We start from the raw sequence: 19,014 nt of genomic DNA, 5'->3' as shown, positions 1-19,014 counted from the left end.
GCAAATCTTCAAGTTTTATCATGAGATTTCAGCAACTCAGCCACATCTTCAGGCTCTGCTTCTAATTCTAATTCTCTTGCTATTTCTACCACATCTGCAGTTACTTCCTCCATTGAAGTCTTAAACTCCTCAAAGTCATCCATGAGGGTTGGAATCAACCTCTTCCAAATGCCTGTTAGTGATGATATTTTGACCTACTCTCAAGAATCACAAATGTCCTTAATGGCATCTAGAATGATGAATACTTTCCAAAAGTTTTTTAGTTTACTTTGCCCAGATCCATCAGAGGAATCACTACCTACCGCTATAGCCTTATGAAATGTACTTTTTAAATAATATAACTTGAAAATCAAAATTATGTCTTGATCCACAGGCTGCAGAATGGATGTTGTATTAGCAGGCATGAAAACAACATTAATCTCCTTATACATCTCCATCAGAGCTCTTAGGTGACCAGGTACATTTTCAATGAGCAATAATAATTTGAAAGGAATCTTTTTTTCCTGAGTAGGTCTCAACAATGGGCTTAAAATATTCTGTAAATCATGCTGTAAACAGATGTGCTGTTATCTGGCATAGGCAGAGTAGATGTAGCATGATTTACAAAAGCCCAAGGATTTTTGGAATGGTAAATGAGCATTGGCTTCAACTTAAAGACACCAGCTGAGTTAGTCCCTACCAGGAGAGTGAGCCTTTCTTTTGAAGCATTGAAGCCAGACATTGACTTCTTGTCTTTAAGCTCTGAAAGTTCTAGATGGCATCTTCCTCCAATAGAAGGCTATTTTTTCTATATGGAAAATTTGTTGTTTGATGTGGCCACCTTTATTAATGATCTTAGCTAAATCTTCTGCATAACTTGCTACAGCTTCTCCATCAGCACTTGCTGCTTCACCTTGCACTTTTATTTTATGGAGATGGCTTCTTTCCTTAAACCTCATGCACCAACCTCTGCCAGCTTCCAGCTTCTCTTTTGCAGCTTCCTTACCTCTCTCAGCCTTCATTTTTTTTATTTATTTTTTTTTTTTTGTAGAGACAGGTTCTTGCTATTGCCCGTGCCGGTTTCAAACTCAAGTGATCCTCCCACTTTTGCCTCCCAGAGTGCTAGGATTACAGGTATGAACCACCATGCCTAGCCTAACCTTCATAAAATTGAAGAGAATTAGGCCGTTGCTGTGGATTAGGCTTTGACTTAAGGGAATGTTGTGGCTGGTTTGATCTTCTATCTAGACCACTCAAACTTTCTATCAGCAATAAGGCTGTTTGTTTCACTTTCTTATCATGCATGTGTTCACTGGAGTGGCACTTTTAATTTCCTTCAAGAACTTTTCCTTTGCATTCACAACTAGACTAACTGGCTCGAGAGGCTGAGTTAGTCCTAGTTTTGGGCAGTCCCAGTTTTTGACATGCCTTCCTCACTAAGCTGAATCATTTCTAGCTTTACTGTAGGAGATGTATGACTCTTCTTTGCACTGAACACTTAGAGACCATCGTAGGGCTATTAATTGACCAGCTTCAATATTTTTGTGAATCAGGGAATAGGGAGGCCCAAGGAAAGGTAGAGAGAGATGAGGGAATGGCCTATCAGTGGAGCAGTCACAACACGAACAGCATTTATCAATTAAGTTCACCGTCTTATATGGGCACAGTTTGTGGTGCCCCAATATGATTAGAATAGTAACATCAGAGATTACTGATTATAGATCACCACAACAGATATAATAATAATAATGAAAAATTTTGAAATATTGGGAGAATTGCAAAAATGAGACACGAAATAAGCACATACTGTTAGAAAAATAGTACTAATAGACTTGTTTGACTTGGGGTTGCTGTAAACCTTCCATTTGTAAAAGATGCAATATCTGAGAAGCACAATAAAGTACAGTACAATAAAAGGGGTATGCCTGTGTTCCTGAAGTGACATTGACAGGTTCTATGCATGTCTCAATTTTCATGTGTATTGCCAAACTGCCTGTGGGGAGTGTATCAGTTTGCATGGCCACAGTAGTGTTTGCAAATTCTTGGTCCCTGTCCTATTGCCCACACTGGTAGTTAAATTTTTTTTCAGTCTTTTGAGTGAAAATGACATCTACTTACTATGTTTGCTTTACTTTGATTACTAGAGAGATGGAAGGAGCATCTTTTCGTATGTTTATTCCTCAATTGTATTTCTCCTATCGTGACTCGTTTGTTTGGTCCTGTCTGACAACTCTGGGAGGCTTATGGTCTGATTTGTCCATGGAATGCAGGATCTGGGCTGTAAATTATTTTTCAGTTGGATTGTATGATATGAAAGCCTATGATAAAGAAATATTTACAAATCATTAGAAAGATATTTTAAGAATATCCTGTTTTATGATTAACTATACCATAGAATTTGAATGTCCTTAACAAAAGAGGAAACTCACAATGCTAATTGGAGACATGCCAGTCCTAGAGAAGGTAGGACTGAGCTGCGCCCCTGTGCTGCAGTCTCAGCATGTAGTGACAGAATTGCTGGAAACCTCTCCTAATTCATACTGTGCCGCAGAGGAGCAACTGCAGTAGTGGAGCACTCCCAACCTGCTCCACACTGCCATAGGCCAGCCTCTCTGAGTTTTATGATGCATCTGAAATGGAGTTTTACTGCATCCTCCCTCCAACTTACAAAAATCCATGGGGGAGGAAAGAAAAACAGAACCCACCAAGAGGAACAAGCAGACCTGTCCAAGGGTGGGAATTGGCTTCTCCATAAGGCAGCAGGAGAGTAAACTACAAAAGATATAAAGCACACCTTGCTTTAATCCTTTCCATCCGCCCAGAGCCCCCAGAAAGCTCATAAAGTCTCCCTTTCTGGGTGATTGGATTCCTTTAGCTCAGGGGCAAGCAAGGCATTTTATTGTTTTGGGAGAGGACTCCAGGGAGCTGGGGAAAAGGAGAATGGCAATCCCTGGGGGAGAATGAAAACTAAGTCCCCTCTCTGCTTGCTTCAAAGTATTGAGTGGTAAATACAAACAACTGCCACCTACAAACATGGGGGTGGAGGGGTGGTGCTGGGTGGCCAGGCCAAGTCAACTGCCATTAGGCAGGGCCCTGCAATTCCTAATGGCAATTGCTTCCCTCCGAAGCCAGATATATCTGCAAGTTTTTTCACCTTTTGAGGGCTTCTCTTGGCTACCCCAAAGGAATCATTTTGAATGCTCCTGGCAAAAATGTTGCTGAAAGTTGTGGGTGGTGTGTTTTTTCTTTTTCTAAAAAGGTGATGGTTCTTCTCTGCCAGGATTTAGAAGCTAAAACTGTCTGTTCTTTTCGTTTGAAATACAGACTTTGGAGACCAGTCCTTTCAGACACTGAAAGAAAGGAGAAAGAAGGGGGAAAAAAAAATCCTCCAGTTTGTCTTTGGTCTGCATACTTTTTGGTTGTTTGCTTTTAACCTTTCTCAGTGTTTGCAGGGTGCAGGGCACTCGGCCTAGTCATCCTGGGCTAGGCTCCTAGGCCTCAAACAACAAACACTTAAACAATCAAAACAATTTATTTGGCAGTTAAAAGACGAATCTTCTAAAAATATGTCTAGCCTTATTCGTTTTTGAACTCCTGGTGAACGCAGAAGAGAACATGCACTTACTTGTTGTTCTCCATTTTGTGGCCCACCCACTCTTCTGGACCTTCTCTTATCCTTCTTCACTTCCTGTTCCCCAAACATACACGTACACTGAGCTGCTTCCCAGCTCAGATATACCTTTCTAGGCTCTATGCCTTCGCAGGTGCTTCTCCCCTCTCAGAAATGCCCTCTCTCCACCCTTCTCTGGGTGAAGTTTTCCCCACCATGAAAGGCTGTTCTAAATGCACTGACCTGCCTCACTGGGCATATCTTATCATTCTTTCTATGCTTCTTTCTTTCGTTGTCTGGCATCCTTGAAAGCGGGGCCCAGCCTCTGGAGTCTAGCACAATGCCTGTAATGGTAGTAGCAGCAATAGTATCCATGTTAGCAGCAGCAGTAGCAATAGTAACAATTACCCTTATTGGTTGTATGCCATGTGCGTGCTAGGTCTCATTCATATGCATTGTCTCTAATCCTCCCAACAACCTCATATCATAGGGGAGATTAGCTCCATTTTATAGATGAGGAAATGAGTTTTTGTGGGGCAGAAAGTTGTGATACCTTTCCCCATCCATCATAAGGGTCATAGCTGACACTCAAAGGACAGGCCGACATGAAAAAAGCATAACATTTATTTAATCAAAGTTTTACATAACATGGGAGCCTTCAGAAATGAAGACCCAAATACCCAGGGAAAACTGTCTATTTTTATGGTTATGTTCAATGAAGAATGGACAGCTGTGTAGAAATGTGATATGATCTAATGGTAATAGACTGAGGGGTATTTGTTCAGATTCTTCTTGGCCTTCCTGTAGCATTCCTTCCTCCTGGGTATGGGGAAGGACCCCTCTGGAATGAGGGTCTTAAAGTAGATAGGAAAGGAGAGAGAGTGACCTTTCTAGGTTTTATGGCTTGCTTTGAGGGAGAGGGGTTCTAGTTTCTATAAACCACCTTGGGGAAGCGGAATTCCAGTTTCTATGACTCCCTTTGGGGGAGATGGGAGACAAGAGGGCAGGAGAAGTTCAGAGAGAGACTTTTCTTCTGAGACCTTTTAATATTCTTTAGTTCAAAATAGTTAGCATGCCAAAGCACCATATTTTGGGGTATTGTTTTCAGATCCCTGACATTTACAAGTTAAACTCACCCAGGATCACATAGCTAACAAATGGCTGGACCAATGTTAGAAACCAGGTCTTACTCATTTCCACCCTATTTTAAGACCTCTTCTTAGGTACTCAATAAATACCTACTGAATGAATGAACAGCTATTAAATTGTTTTCTGAGCCTGAGGAAATATTGCCAGGAATTTCAAGAGCCACAGCTTTTACACTTGGTCTCTTAGTTTTGTTCCCTAGGGTGTTAGTTCCCTCTTCTTCAGCATCCAATATCATCTAGTCTTCTGCTTTCGTCTTAAGAATCATATCCTTTCATCATGTTTTAGCTCTGGGCTGTGGAGATGGAGAAAAGGGAGAGCCTCCTGGTCCTTATCCCATGTATCTTCTTTCCTTGACCCAGTCCTTGTTTCCTTGAAGTCTTTATAATCACCCCCAAATAAAGAAATCACCCCTAAAGAAGTCACTGCTTAATAGATCTAAAATAGTTGAATATTAGCCACTTCATAGGGTTCAAACTAATACAGTGCATTTATCAGAAGCCATAATAAGATGCCTAACTTCCCTCATGTAACTGTTGTGAGAATTAAATATACATAATACATATAAAGGACCTCTAGTGCCTGGCACATAGCTCTAAAAAAACAATTAGCTCTTTTCATTATTTTTATTAATCCTTGACTGGAGTACTAAAATTTCTAAATGGGAGTGAGCCATGAGAAATACATTAAGTAATATTAATAATTATTGCAGCAGCTAATATTTATTACTATATACCAAGCACTGTTTTAGGGATTTCTTAGATATTAACTCATTTATATTAACTAATTTTCATAGCAATCAGATGCTATAAGTATTATCATCAGCCCATATTACAGGTAAGGAAGTAGAGACACAGAGAGGTTACATTGGGGAGTTTGGGTTCAAGTTTCTGGTTCCAGAGCCTATATTCTTTTATAATTATCACCACTCTGAAAAAGAGTGAGCACTGGGCCTAAAAGAAATATAATAGAAATGTATTATATTCAGTTCCTTCTCATCCTTATCTCTCATTTGTATTTTCATGGGAATGAGTATATCTGTGAAAGCAGATGCCTCGGGGTTTCTCACATGGTCATAGGCACCACTGGGAGGCAGGAGGGCAGCCAGAGACATTTTTCTGGTAAACAACTCAAAATGGGCAGAGCCTTTGTGCAATGAATCCAGCTTCTCTCAAACTGGTATTTTCCAGTTGCCAACTTAGTGCAAAAACCTGCATTACCACATTTGAGACTGTGAGGAAAGGTTTTTGGTACAAAATAATTTTTCATATTCAGCAAACTTACAACTCTTGCTAGCCCTGAGACTGCAAAATAGCATGTCTCCCTGTTTTATAGAGGCCAAAACAAATTCTATGGATAAACAGAATTTTTAAAACTCTTAATATTTTTAGAAATTGGTACTGTGCATAGAGTAATTGTTTGGTGCATTAACATAGATGAGTAAACAGTAAAAAGAGATATATACATCTACACACTACATATTTCTTTAGAAAATACATGCATATATAAAAGGAATTTTATAGATAAACTATATGATGTGTGTGTGTATATATATATATGAATTAATATATGGTATTTAAAATTTGCTGGTTTATTTGTGTTTTCTAAATTTTCCACAGTACAGAAACAGGAGCATTTTCACGTGTGCAGGCTCCGAATCAAGCAGGCCTCCTCATTCCAGCACGTGCCCACTCTGACCTCCTTTCCCATTTTTGTTTGTGGTTGACGTAGCTCTGTGGTTCAAGGAGGAGGGCCAGGGCCCGGTGTCATCCCCAAGCGTAAAATGCGATGCTCTAACAAGTGTCTCTCCCACCAGGGAGAGCTGGAAACTGATGCGGGCCTGAGTGTGCGCGTGTGCGCGTAGGTGTTGCAGGTAGAGGTGCCAACTTAGACTCAAAGGCCACCCACAACTGTTGTGCTTCTGTGTGCCCATGTGTCAGATGGAAGTCGCATCACCGGCTCTATTTCACAGAGATTCCCGGAGAAAAGGTAAAATCCACGAGTTGGAGTCCACCAGAGAAAGTTGTGCGGTGGGAAGTCACACTTATGGCTGGACTCATGCCCGTTATTCCACACCTGCCCTGAGCAAGAGCAAGGCCACTGTGGCCTTTCTTCTCCAGCGAAGGCACAGTTTGTGGCAAAGTGAATGTCTGTTCCTTATTTACTTTAGCTTTGCTCCACCATCTTCCCTCCCCTATGCGCGCATCCTCTTTCTCCTCCGCCTCCACGTCCCTGCTCTGCTCCCTGCATTGCCCTTGTCAGTCCCCGGTCTGCCCCCCTCACACACCCCAGACCCAGCCATCCCCCTCAGCCCTGAATGCACTCTTCTCCTCTCCCCTCTGCTCCCACTCGCTCCTCAGGGGCCTCAGAGGAGCCTCCTCTTGACTCAAGACACCCATGAAACAGAGGGAGACGCTGGCGGTCAGCGGACACTTTGTGCGGAGGGCCAGTTAGAGGCCAGATTGACCAGGGTGAGCAGCGGGGCGTCCAGAAAGACGCTTTGCTTCTGGGGAATGGGAGCCTAATCCCGTTACAGGATGGATGGAGCCTCCTGGGGCCTACAAGCCTCCTTCCCGCTGTGCCCGGAGGGATATCATTGGAAGACGGGGCTGTGGAGGGCTCCGCTCGCCAGCAGCCCCCCTTCCTCCCAGCCCCTTCCATTCTCTTTTCTTTTGCAGTGACACATACTGCAGTGCCTCTGAGGTCATTTGTTTCCCACAGCCTCACAGGGCGCTGTGGCAACAAGGGGGACAATGATCTCTCACAGGAATGATGGGAGGCCTTGTTTTGCCTTAAATAAGCCCCTTCAAGGGAGCAGTAAGGTCTGTTGTGTGTGTGGTTTGTTTTTTTCAGAAAATCCTCTTGCACGTAGTTCCAGTGTGAAGTACTCAGGCAACTTCAATTGAAGACATAAAGAATCCTATGTGTGTGTGTGTGAAGGTTTAATTTTATTTTTATTGCTGCTTTGAGACCAGGATTGTGTTTTCCCTTCTGCCATTTACCCTTTTCCCACTCATGCTCCCTGGACCCCAGCATTCTTGGGATAGTTTTAGGCAGGAGTTGGCAGGTGTTGGGGGCAGAGAGATGCCCATGTCTGGGTGCTGGCCTCTGACTGCCCTGGTCTTTAGTGAGGGAGCTCAAGGGTTGGTGCAGCAGGGATTTAGCACCCCTGCACATTTCTCATCCTATCCTGGGGTGTGAAGAAAGTACTGGGGACTGGGTAGCTAGGGCTGGGATTCACAGGAGAGTGACAGTGGAGGCAGGAGGAAAGAGTACTTTGTGGGCCACCTTAAAATAGACCATCAGCTTTAATGCCAGAGCTTCAGGGGAATATGCTGAAAGAATGAATGTATTCCTACATATGGTATAAAGAGAAGTCAGGTCCTGTGCCTGATTCAGCTGTTTAATGAGGAAATATGTGAGGTTATTTCTTCTCACACCTGATAACGCCACTAGAACACAAAGAACTATCCTATTTGTCATACTGCTCTCTGTCTAGTTTTTTAGATCTTCAAACTGCTGAAAGTAGTTTAACCTTAGAGACTGCATGTGCAAGCATTGTTATCTGCAACGGCTTTCTGTTTGGTGAATCATGCTGTATCATATAATCTGGATATTTCATCAGGAGAAACTGAGGTTAGGCAGTTTAAAGTCTTTCCCCAAACCACATGAGGAATTGATTTCAAGCTTGAGATTAAAACCCTGATCCTTTCATTTCCAGATCATTACCTAATCAGTGTGATCTACAAATTCTTTTCCGTGTTCTTAAAAAAAAAAAAAAAAAAAAAAAAAGGCAATCAAGACATTTTCTTTCTCTCATTTGAGCAGTATGTATTAGAAAAATTCATCTGTATAAACTGTATGGGTGTCTAAATTATATTTTTCAACTATCTTTTCCTTTTTATAACTCAAATCTCCCACTGTTAATAAAATTTTGTTCTCCTTTTTGACATATCAGACTCAAAAATTATTGGCTTTATGGTTGGAGTACCAGAAGAATATAGTATTTTTTCATTTACCTTTTCATTTCCTGACATTTTTTCACTGATAATGTGAATATATTTGTAAAATACTCTGGCAGGAATGAAAGTTTTCCAGATATTTCAGTTGATTATTACAGACACAGTGCAATTCAAAGACTAGTGTCACCTTTTGGTAAATTAAAGAAACTTTTTTTTTGATAACTAGTTATCCTTGAGTTTAATAAACTTTCCTAAGATTAACTCTTAACAACCTTAGTGCAATTTTTAACTGTTCACAGTTTTAAAATGGGAGTCCTGGAAGTTTTGATAAATGGATTGACATGTTGCCTTATTTCTTTGGACCATCTGTTAAATGCTTATTCTCAACTGAAGTATTATTCATCAGCTTCGAGTAACAAACACATGATAGGCAATTCTAATGAATAGCTTCTGTCTGTGATAGTGACAGGACATTGGCCAGACAAACCATCTTTACTCTGGCCGTGATAGAAGCATCCCAGTCTTAGCTAAAGCTATACTGACTCATTCTTCAGTATTCATTGTGAAGGAAACAACAATAACAAAAATAAATAAATAATAGTAACTAATATGTGACAGATTATGCATGACGAAAGAAAACCTCTAATCTATAGTCATAAATAAGCTAATTTTGAAGATGTTTTACTTTAAGTAAGTGCAGACTGTGCCTAGTCTGTCTCACGTTGATGGACGCTAGCAGCCTTCCTCTGGGACTCACCTGAGCATCCCCCCTTCAAATCTCCCATGTCTTCCAGATGCACACAAGAGAGTTTCATTAAATCCAAAATGGCAACCAAAAATGTTGAATAGCAACAAACTGGCAGTGGTGGCTTTAGGAGCTGATAAATAAATAACAGGCTTGTTGTCCCACACCCTAGTTTAATGCTCTCAAGAGGTTCTTATGTTGCTCGCATTAGTGGGCATGTAAATGAAACCCCTGTTGGCCTTGGCAGATATTGGCCTCTTCCGTGACCTTGTTTGACTGAAACAAAAAGTCATTGGTGGAACAAAAATTCAGAGCTCTGAACTTGGATGAAAGAAAAGGGCAATTCTCTGAATTGGGTAATTGGATCACCCTCCCAAGTGCCCTAGGGCTTATATCAAACATATAAGAAGGGGATTAATAACTTCAGTGTATAAATGAGCTTCAGGCAGCTTCCAACTGTAACATTTCACTCTCAGGAGCTTTAGGACATAACAGATTTTTCAGAGCGTTTTGAAGTGCTCTTTATAAAATGCAGAAAGGGACTACAGACTACTGTGGAATCCTTGTAATTGTGCATGGTCCAGTCTGACGGGCAGGCAACCTGAAAGCCTCTGCAAAATGGCCACTTAATAAAACTGTTCATGAAATATATTATTAGGACTGAAAGATGATGGCAATATTTTTTCAAATTGTGTTTGCTACTCACTGCATCATGATTTTATAATCTAGACTGAATTAGATAAACCTGTAACATAGAAAACTCCTCACCTTCATATTAATATTTCTCACAATTGAGTCTGAGGACTTCAAGACTTGACAAAGATCTGTAAGCTGATGTGTGAGTTGTAAGGGTCCATCTGAAAAGCTGAGAATTTGTTTATTCATTAATTTGTTCACTCAATATTTATTGAACACTTACTGTCTATCAGGCTTGAAGATATAAGAAAGCATAAAGTAGAGCAAGACTGATGGACAGACATTTGAAATGCAGATTCGTAAGGATTGAAGGAATACATGGGAAGAGGACCATTACTTCTCAAAAGTAGGGAAATCCAGAGGAGACTAATGGAGGTGATGAAAGATGGTTGACAGGGCAGAAAAATAGAGAAGAGTATTCCAGGTGGAGGGTACAAAACACTCAAAAAGGTTACCCACAAAGGCTGAGTTGGTGATTAATCTGGCCCAGGTAAAAGATGCAGGCCAAAATCATTATTCTTCTCGTAGAGGAGAAGGATCAAGAAGCAGTTCTGTTGGGTCCTGAAGAAGCAGGATTATTAAAATGGAGACAAACTTCTGGTGTCACAGCTTGGGTAGAAAACAGGAAAGGAGAGAAAACTTCTGGAAAAAAAATTGGTATGAAATGTATCTTTATGGGTATGGGTATTCCGAGACTTCTGGCAACCACATAGAAAAAAAGAAGTTGTGGGGAAGCATTCTAGAATTGATTCTTAAAATAGTTATAGACCTATATGGATGCCAAAAAGAATTAGCAGAATCTTGCCATTTATTAAATATTTATTGCTGATTGAGTTTAGAGGTGGTATTTTATTACTGAGGAAATATTACTAAAGCTAGGTAAAGGTGCTTCTAGGAACCAAAATAGAATACCAGGAAGCTGATCAGGAAAGGAACTAACTTGAATCATGTAACAGGTACATATTTTCAATTTTCTCCTATAATTTTTATAGAAACCCTGTGAGGCAGGTGTTTTACCTGTATTTTCACAAATGAGCAGACAGCCTCCGAGAAGTTAATTCCTCAGAATCCCACAGCCAGTATGTGGCAAAGCCCAAATCCTTTCCATTCATTCTCTATTTTCCCACCCACCAAGGCCAAATCTTCAGGCTGCTGCCCACTTGCCAGAGTAAAGACAGAATATTGAATTCTTTTATATTTGTTTTGATTTAGTTATTGACTGTGTTTTTCTTCCCATAAAGTAGATGTGCTTCATTCTCTTTTTTTGTTTGTTTTTCTATAATGCCTGGGTGCTTCCAGCCAGAGATGGCAAGTAAATTTCATCTTGCACTCAACTCCAAGTGGTTGGTAGTGGCTGCCTGGACTGCTATATTGTAATTGCTCAGCAGCTGCTCTCATGTGTTCTGTGGTAGGGCAGTGGTGGTACACATGCTCATACCTGCCATCAAGGCTGCTGCTTTTGCATCTTTGCTTCACCCTTAAAGTGGTGAATGAGAGAAATTGTCTAACATCCTAATAAAAGAAAGCCATGCCTAACTCCCAAAATTTTAAACACTCCACTGCTGTGTAAAGAAATGAAATAGAGCAGTGAACTTGTAAGAGAGATGTGCAGTCTAAAAATTGGAAGAGAAAATGAAGTATAAGCCTAAATGAAGTACATTATAAACATCCGAAATATGACTATAAAATTAAGTTTGGATTTTGCAGCTAATTTTCAGGGTAGTTGCTGGAGCCTGTTTTTGTGTTTTCTTTCCTTCTTTTCTCTTTCTTTCTTTTCTTTCTTGTTCTTATGCTTTTTATCCTCTGTGTGAAGGTGACCACCTGCCCCCCCCCCCACACACACACATACACATACACACAAAAGCAAAACCAGCCTTCCTGAATCCCTTGGCTGTAGAGTTTAGCCAGTCCCCAGCTCTCTTCCTTGCAGCTAGCACTTGCTTGTCCTGAGGAGGCCAGGTGATTCATCCCTCTTGAGAGATGTGACATGGTTCCACACTGATATCACCAATTGGGCTCATTGTTTGAATCCCCAGAGTATGTGTTTATTGATGTTTCATTTAAAAAATAAGTCACTGAAGGCAAACAGCTTAGCATCAATGGGTTTGGCTATTTGTGAAATTTGGAAACACATTTGAGAAGCTACAATCAGTATCTCATTGGTGTTGTATCAACTTGAACATATTGCCCTTCAGCACACCAGCTCTTGCGTGGATTGTGTCCATTGAGTTGAGTTGTGGAAACCCTCCCTCAGAAAATTAGAGCAGTATTGATGATCCACAAGGCATTGTTATATCCTCTAAGGTTCTCTCCTGATCATACCATGGTTTCTTCTTGGATAAATTGTGAAATGAGATTCTACCTTTCTCAAGGAAAAACGTATTAGCTTCTTGATTTTGGAATTTTGGTGCAACTCAGGCAATGACATTCCTCTTTCACAAACTAAAATAGGTGCTACATTCTTCATTTTCCTTCCCAAGACATTATACTTATTTCTGGCTGCTAGGTTTCATTCTAGAGCCTCTTACATTTAAGTAGTGGATAAAATAATCATATTGTCTAGCTCAGAACAAGTTGTTGAATTAAAGACCATGGCCTAGTTCTTTCTCTGGATCACACAGAGGTCATTTCTATACAAAAAGTGCTGTATACAATATATAATTTTAAAAATTATCTTTCTTCTACTTTGTGCTCTAAAAACAAGCTTGGAGAGGATGATTCTCTGACAGGATATGGAAATGGCCTTGGACTGTGTCCAGGGTTAGTGGCACAGCTGCTTTTTCCTGCAAGGGACATCCACATCCAGAAGGGGAAAATACAAAGTTAAATATATAACGGAGGCTAATGACTGAACCTATTAACAAGAAAATGGAATTGCCTGTTACACAATCCGTCTGTAATGTCATATAGCCATTGGCAGGAATTACAGTTTACATTTAGAAGACATATTTAAAACTCTTTACCAGAGGGCAACTGATCCAATAATGATGATAGCAACAACCACATCTACTTAGAGTGCCTAATAATTTTAAAGTTCCTTTGTATAGCTAATTTTATATTCATTAGTAAGGCTAGTAGTTGGTTGGAAAGGGCTGGATTTATAAAGCCAGGTAAAGATTGTGGATTTTATTCTAAGCTTGATGCAAAGTTTTAAGCCAGGGATGGACATGACTTGATTTACATTTTAGAAAGATTATTCAGCCTGTAGTAGGAGCACAGACTATAAGGGGGCCAGGTGAAAGCTGAGAAACCAGTCAGGAAACATGACACTAATCCAGGAAAGAGATCATGGTGGCTTGGACTGGAGGGTTGTGGTAGAGGGGATGAGAAATAGTCAGATTCAAGATAAATTTTAAAGAAATTGCTTATAAGACCTGTAAATAAATTAGATATGAAATGTAAATATAAAAAAATCAAGAATTATCTCTATATTTTGGGGCCTAAATGACTCTGAGAATGGTTTTATTTTTTTCATCCCTAGAGTTATTTAGGCTGAAAAATCTAGGAATGTTGGGGAGAAAGGCAAATTGGGGTGGGGGATCAGGGTAGTGATTAAGAATTCTGTCCTGGAAAAGTTGAACTTGAGATGTCATACAAGTGTAGAATATCAAGGCAGCTAAATAACTTAGTCTGGAGCTCAGGGAAATGGGCTAAGCTGGAGTCAGGAATATGGCAGAAGATTAATCCTAGAGTACATCAATATTTCAAAGTGGAAAAGAGGAGGAGAAACCTGCAAAAGAGACTGGGATGGAAGAGACAATAAGGTGGGAAGAAATACATGAGAGTGTGATTTTTCTGGAAGCCAAGTGAAGCAAATATTTCAAGAAGGAAGGAGCTAGGCCCGGTGCTGCTGAGGGGTCAAATAAGATGAGGACAGAGAGTTGACCCTTGGGTATGACACGATATAGCCAATGGTGACCTTGACAAGAGTGGTTTGAGCAGAGTGTGTTAAGTAAACCTCCTCTGAGCACTCCCCTGTCTCTGTCTGTACTCCACCACAGGGTGTCTATAGGGTGGAGGCTATCAGAGCTTTTGCCTCTTTCCAAGATACCCTACTTGGCCGAAGTTGTGGAGCTTGAGGCATGTCTCCCAGAGGCAAGGCTGACCCAACTCAATCTGTCTCTCACTGTGTTGCTTAGAGATACTCACCAAACAGAGTCAGTCATCACCCTACATCCATACTACGCTTCTTTTATATTCATGAAAAAACTCTTGACTCTCATATGTGCATGTACTACAGACCCAACAGTGAGTGTTGGGGAAAGAGAATGTTGACTAGAGGACTTCCCAGATGGTATTTATGTACTATGTTCTCTGACATATATTTGGACATACTCAAATGCTATCAGTGTGCTGAGGTTAATTAAAAATCTGATATTCTAAGATACTTGCTGGTATTCTGACAACTAGAAAATTAAAAAGTTGAGCTTATAAGTCATTAAGAAGAAACAGTGAAATTAAAGGGAAGATACCTTTTTTCTTTTGGAGTCCCTGAAAGAGCAAACAAAATGTTTTTCCCTGTTTAAGGTGTCATCATTACCTTTCACATCCCTTTTCACTGATTCTCTCCAGGAATCCTGCTATGATGTACTCCATTCTTAGGGTAATGATATTTGCTTTTGTATCTCTGTGAATCTCACAAGTAAATAAAAATAACTACAAATAGTACTATATAGTAATTTCATCAAACTAGCTCCTTTGAGACTAGCTATGTGCGTATATGTGTGTTTGTGTCTCCACTACTTGCTCATCACGTTGAGCGAGTTATTTGCCACTGCTTACTAATTACCCTAGGTATGTTGCATTTATAATCTTATTTAATCTTCAAAACTGCTCGATCATTGTCATTGTACAGATGAGGATATAGAAGCCCAGAAAGGTTTAAATGGCCTGTTCAAGTAAGTTGGAGAGTCAAGATTCTAACTCCATTCTCTATTTCCAAAGCCAGAGATCTTTCTACTACACCACACTGACTATATTATTTAGTCAGTGATAATAAGGGCTTGGTCATTTGCATTTGTGAAGCATCTTTTATTTGAAGAGCTGAAACTCTGTAAGCATTATCTTCTTTGTAATTTGGAGAGTAGGAAAGAGCCCACATTTATTGGGCACTTTATATGTGTAAGACATAATTTTAGGCACTTTCACATACCATATAGCTTATATTATCTTCATTTTACAGATGAGGGAATGAAACTTAACAGAGAAATTAAGTAACTTGTCCGATATCACACAGCTCACAAAGGAGTTAAGAGTCAATCTTGGCACTTTCCCTCAGCAAACTCTAAGCTCCATTGGAGCAGGGAGTGAGTCTGGTTTTAATCACTGTTAGATCCCTAGTGCCTAGTACAGGGTCTAACTCTGGCATATAGTAGGTGCTCAGAAAAAAAATTATTGAGTGAATGTGCTATAAGCTGAATTAGAATGCATTGAACTTTGTGTCCTGCTTCTTGGTGTCTTGCAGTGGTTGTCGACGTGATGCAATGAGAAGATTCTGAGAATGAATCAGAAAATGCATGCATGTTTCTATTGCAAAACTCTTGCTCTTCTCACAGCTATGCAACGTAGGTGATAGAATTGCTTTTTTATTTTTGGGAAAACTGAGGTGCACAGAAGTTACCTTAGCAAAGACTTTTCAAGTCAGTGGACAGTTTGTGGCACAACTGAAATCTTGAGATTCTCACCTTTATAGCCCTAACCACTTAACAACCCTGTGGTCCTGGTGGGGTTATAGCTTTCCATAAATCTGGTACTTAATCATTTAAAGAGATGGCAATTTATCTTAAATACGCGCCTCATTATAGATGTGACACACTTAGCACAGATGGTCTCAGAAGTTTTTCCTGGCTTCCCTTACCCTAATAGTATCTAGTATGTTAATGTCAATATTAGCTTTACTGTTTTAGGTAACTTTGGTATGCTTCTCATTAGCTGGAACTGTAAAGAGCTCAGTTTTACCTGCGCTGAGGGATCGCTAAATTCCTATTGGCATATGAATGCACAGTCCCATTTCGAAAGTGAGGTCATGTTTCTCCTGGATTGTGCCTGAATCTGATGAGCCTGGGCTGGCGTGAATCCGAGACAATGAAATAATCACACCCATTAGCTCACCAGGGCCCTATTAAGATGTGGCCTGGCTTTCCATCCATTTCTCCTGCTTGGAAAAACTGACACAGTCATGATTTGTAAAGGTTAGTACAGATGGAACTGCTTCAACAACTAAAAGTTAGCACTACCCTATTTAAACTTGGGACGGGTCTGCTGCTTGATCTCAGGAAATAGCACTTTGGGAGCCAGGGTGCAAGGATGTTCTTTAATCTCTTTGTGTGTGATAGTAAAGTTGAATTTTCCTAATACTCTTTCCCTCTTACCGGCTTCAGTGGCTAGGGGTGCGCTCTGGAACAGTAGTTCCCAAACTTTTCACTTTCTGTTATGTTTCTTTTTATAGACCACACATTTTGAAAGTTTGGGTCCAGTAAACAAACTGTAATGGTTAAATAATGGTTTCGTTTTCTCATTGACACCTAGCATCTATCATTATGCTGAATCTTCTGCCTCAGATCTTCCTCCCATGGTGCTTTCTCAGGGACGCCTTCCCAGACCCTGTGCCTGCTCCCGAGTTATGGCTGACCATTACACTTCCAGAGTACTCTTCATCTCAGACATCTCTTTTCACAAGTATAACCAACTATTATTTTTGTAACTGTTTGCTTGTATAGGCTGCAAGGACAGAGACCACGTCTGTCTTGCTTATAGCTGTTTCTCCAGTGCCTGTGGCTTTGCTTGGTACATACTAGGCACTCAATAAACACTTGTTGAATGAGTTAATGAATTGGCTGATTTAATTTCAGTGAAAAAGAAATGTGTCCCTTATATTGACTTGGGGAGTCTTATTCTATGTAAATTTGATAGGATTTTTGAAGTGTTGACAATAGCTTCAGTGAAAATCACCAAGTTTAAAATAAAGGTTAACTCTGGGTAGGAGACAAGGTGATGCTATTGGAGAAAGATTATATAAGAGGCTTCTGGAATATTTTTAATATTCTATTTCTTAAGCTGGAGGACTCCTAGGGACCCAAGGGCTTCAAACTTACTCCTGAACTGAAAGGACATGCCTAACAAGCCACCTGCTATTTATTTCATGCACTCCCAGTGCAAAGCTGTTGGAACCACTTAAGGATTTTATAAAATGTGAGGATGTTATTAAAGTAGGCTTATAACTTTACAGCTCTTATGATTGTTCACCTAATTGCCTTGAAAAGTACCTGTTTTTCTTTGTTCACATCTTTGGAGACATGCAGAACCACTGCAAACAAACCATCCTGACTTTCCTTTTGTATCTGTGTCTTCTTGAACCCATCTTACTCCCCTAAACCACACATTGAAACTAACCCAGATTAAAATCAAAATACAATCCACCAATCAGGAGTGGTTAGTTGAGCACCTACTGTGTGCTTTATATTACAAGCTATAATTAGAATGCCTTGAGTCTTGTCCTGAGCTTCCTGTGTCTTACAGTGCATATGATCATGTAAAAATGAAAGTTTTCCGAAAGTTATTGGAAAATGGTCTGATGTCAGGGAAGTTTTTCAGTCTTTCCTAATGTACTGATGCCCTCTGTGTGAGTCACAATCTTTGGAAGTATCAGATTTCTTGGAAAAACCACAGCACCTGTCAACACAGTTGGGCAGAGACCCAAAGTGGGGTGACTTGTGCTGCATTGCCTACTAGTATTCAGAGACCACCTAATACCAGAAGCTTGCTAGGCCCACTTCCTGTGGAGTGTCAAGGGAACAGGCCCAGTCAGTCCACTCATCAGATTGCAATCAAAAGTTGCTTGATAAATCAGTAAGGCTGAAAATATTCTTGGCAGTTTAAAAAGGCAATGGTAAGAACATGCTTTCTGTAGTTACAATGAGTTCATTATTCAAGGGCCGGAAGTAACCAAAATCATTGATTGGCTAATTATACGTAACCCAAGGGTCATAATGCTTCAGTCATTATGTGGGAATATTCATAAAGCATTTGAGTTCAGCTCCAATAAAGAGGGGAAATGCACCTAGGGACATTGCAGGGTAAAAGTCTGGGAATGTAGATAGTATAGGATGTTACCAGTCTGAAATGGAAGGATTTAATATATTATTGAGTTTTGCAAACAGATTCTTGGAAAACAGATTCCCTAAGTCTTTCCCAGCTTTCAGATAGGATGTAAAACTAAAGGCTTTAACCATTACTTGTGGTTGTCTAAAAATCTACCCTATTTTTCTTCGGAAGGGAAGCAGTTGCCTTAACACCCTGGCCAGATTCCCAACATGTACAGGGTGGCCCATTTAAAACAGGCCTGTGGATGCTTCAGAGTGAGGGAAGGGGTTTGTTGTAAAGCACCATGTGTATGTGGGTGTTTAGTGAATATGAGCTGATTAAATTGGCCACCCTGAATTATAACCTCATACCTTCTATAGTTCCTCTCCAGTTTTTAGCTCAGGACCATATTCTTCCTACTTTTCTGCCTAAACTTGTTAGGCAGAAAATGCTCCTGCTATTAAAACTGCTTATGTTTTCTATCCAGCATTTCTTTGTTTCAATGATGAGCAGAAGCACCCAGCCTTAGAAATACCTTTCAAATTGCTCGCCCTGCTGCAATGATGTTCTGCATCGGTCACATCCACATCACTTCCCCTTGAAAACTTCTCGCCTCCATCTGCTTCCCTGTCTCTGGCCTAGCACAATACTAGTATCTGTCTAGAGCAGATAGCGAGCTCTGCCACAAACAGAAGAGGTCTTGTCTAAAGGAAAAAGCTCTGCTCCAGAAATCAGTCAGGGCTTGTGGTTCATTTTTGCTAATAGCCATCTGTATGGCTTAGGGGAGTCACTGT

General features: G+C 40.3%; 1 protein-coding gene across 4 annotated transcripts in view; it reads left to right on the top strand.

Moving 5' to 3' along the window:
- The window catches only part of RAD51B (RAD51 paralog B), a 764,513-nt gene that overhangs the window by 460,437 nt on the left and 285,062 nt on the right, over positions 1 to 19,014 (top strand). The gene's annotated exons all lie outside the window — the stretch shown is intronic.

Source organism: Microcebus murinus, chromosome 6 (assembly GCF_040939455.1).
Source record: "Microcebus murinus isolate Inina chromosome 6, M.murinus_Inina_mat1.0, whole genome shotgun sequence".
Taxonomy (NCBI): Eukaryota; Metazoa; Chordata; class Mammalia; order Primates; family Cheirogaleidae; genus Microcebus; species Microcebus murinus.
This window is presented reverse-complemented; position numbering and strand designations above follow the sequence as displayed.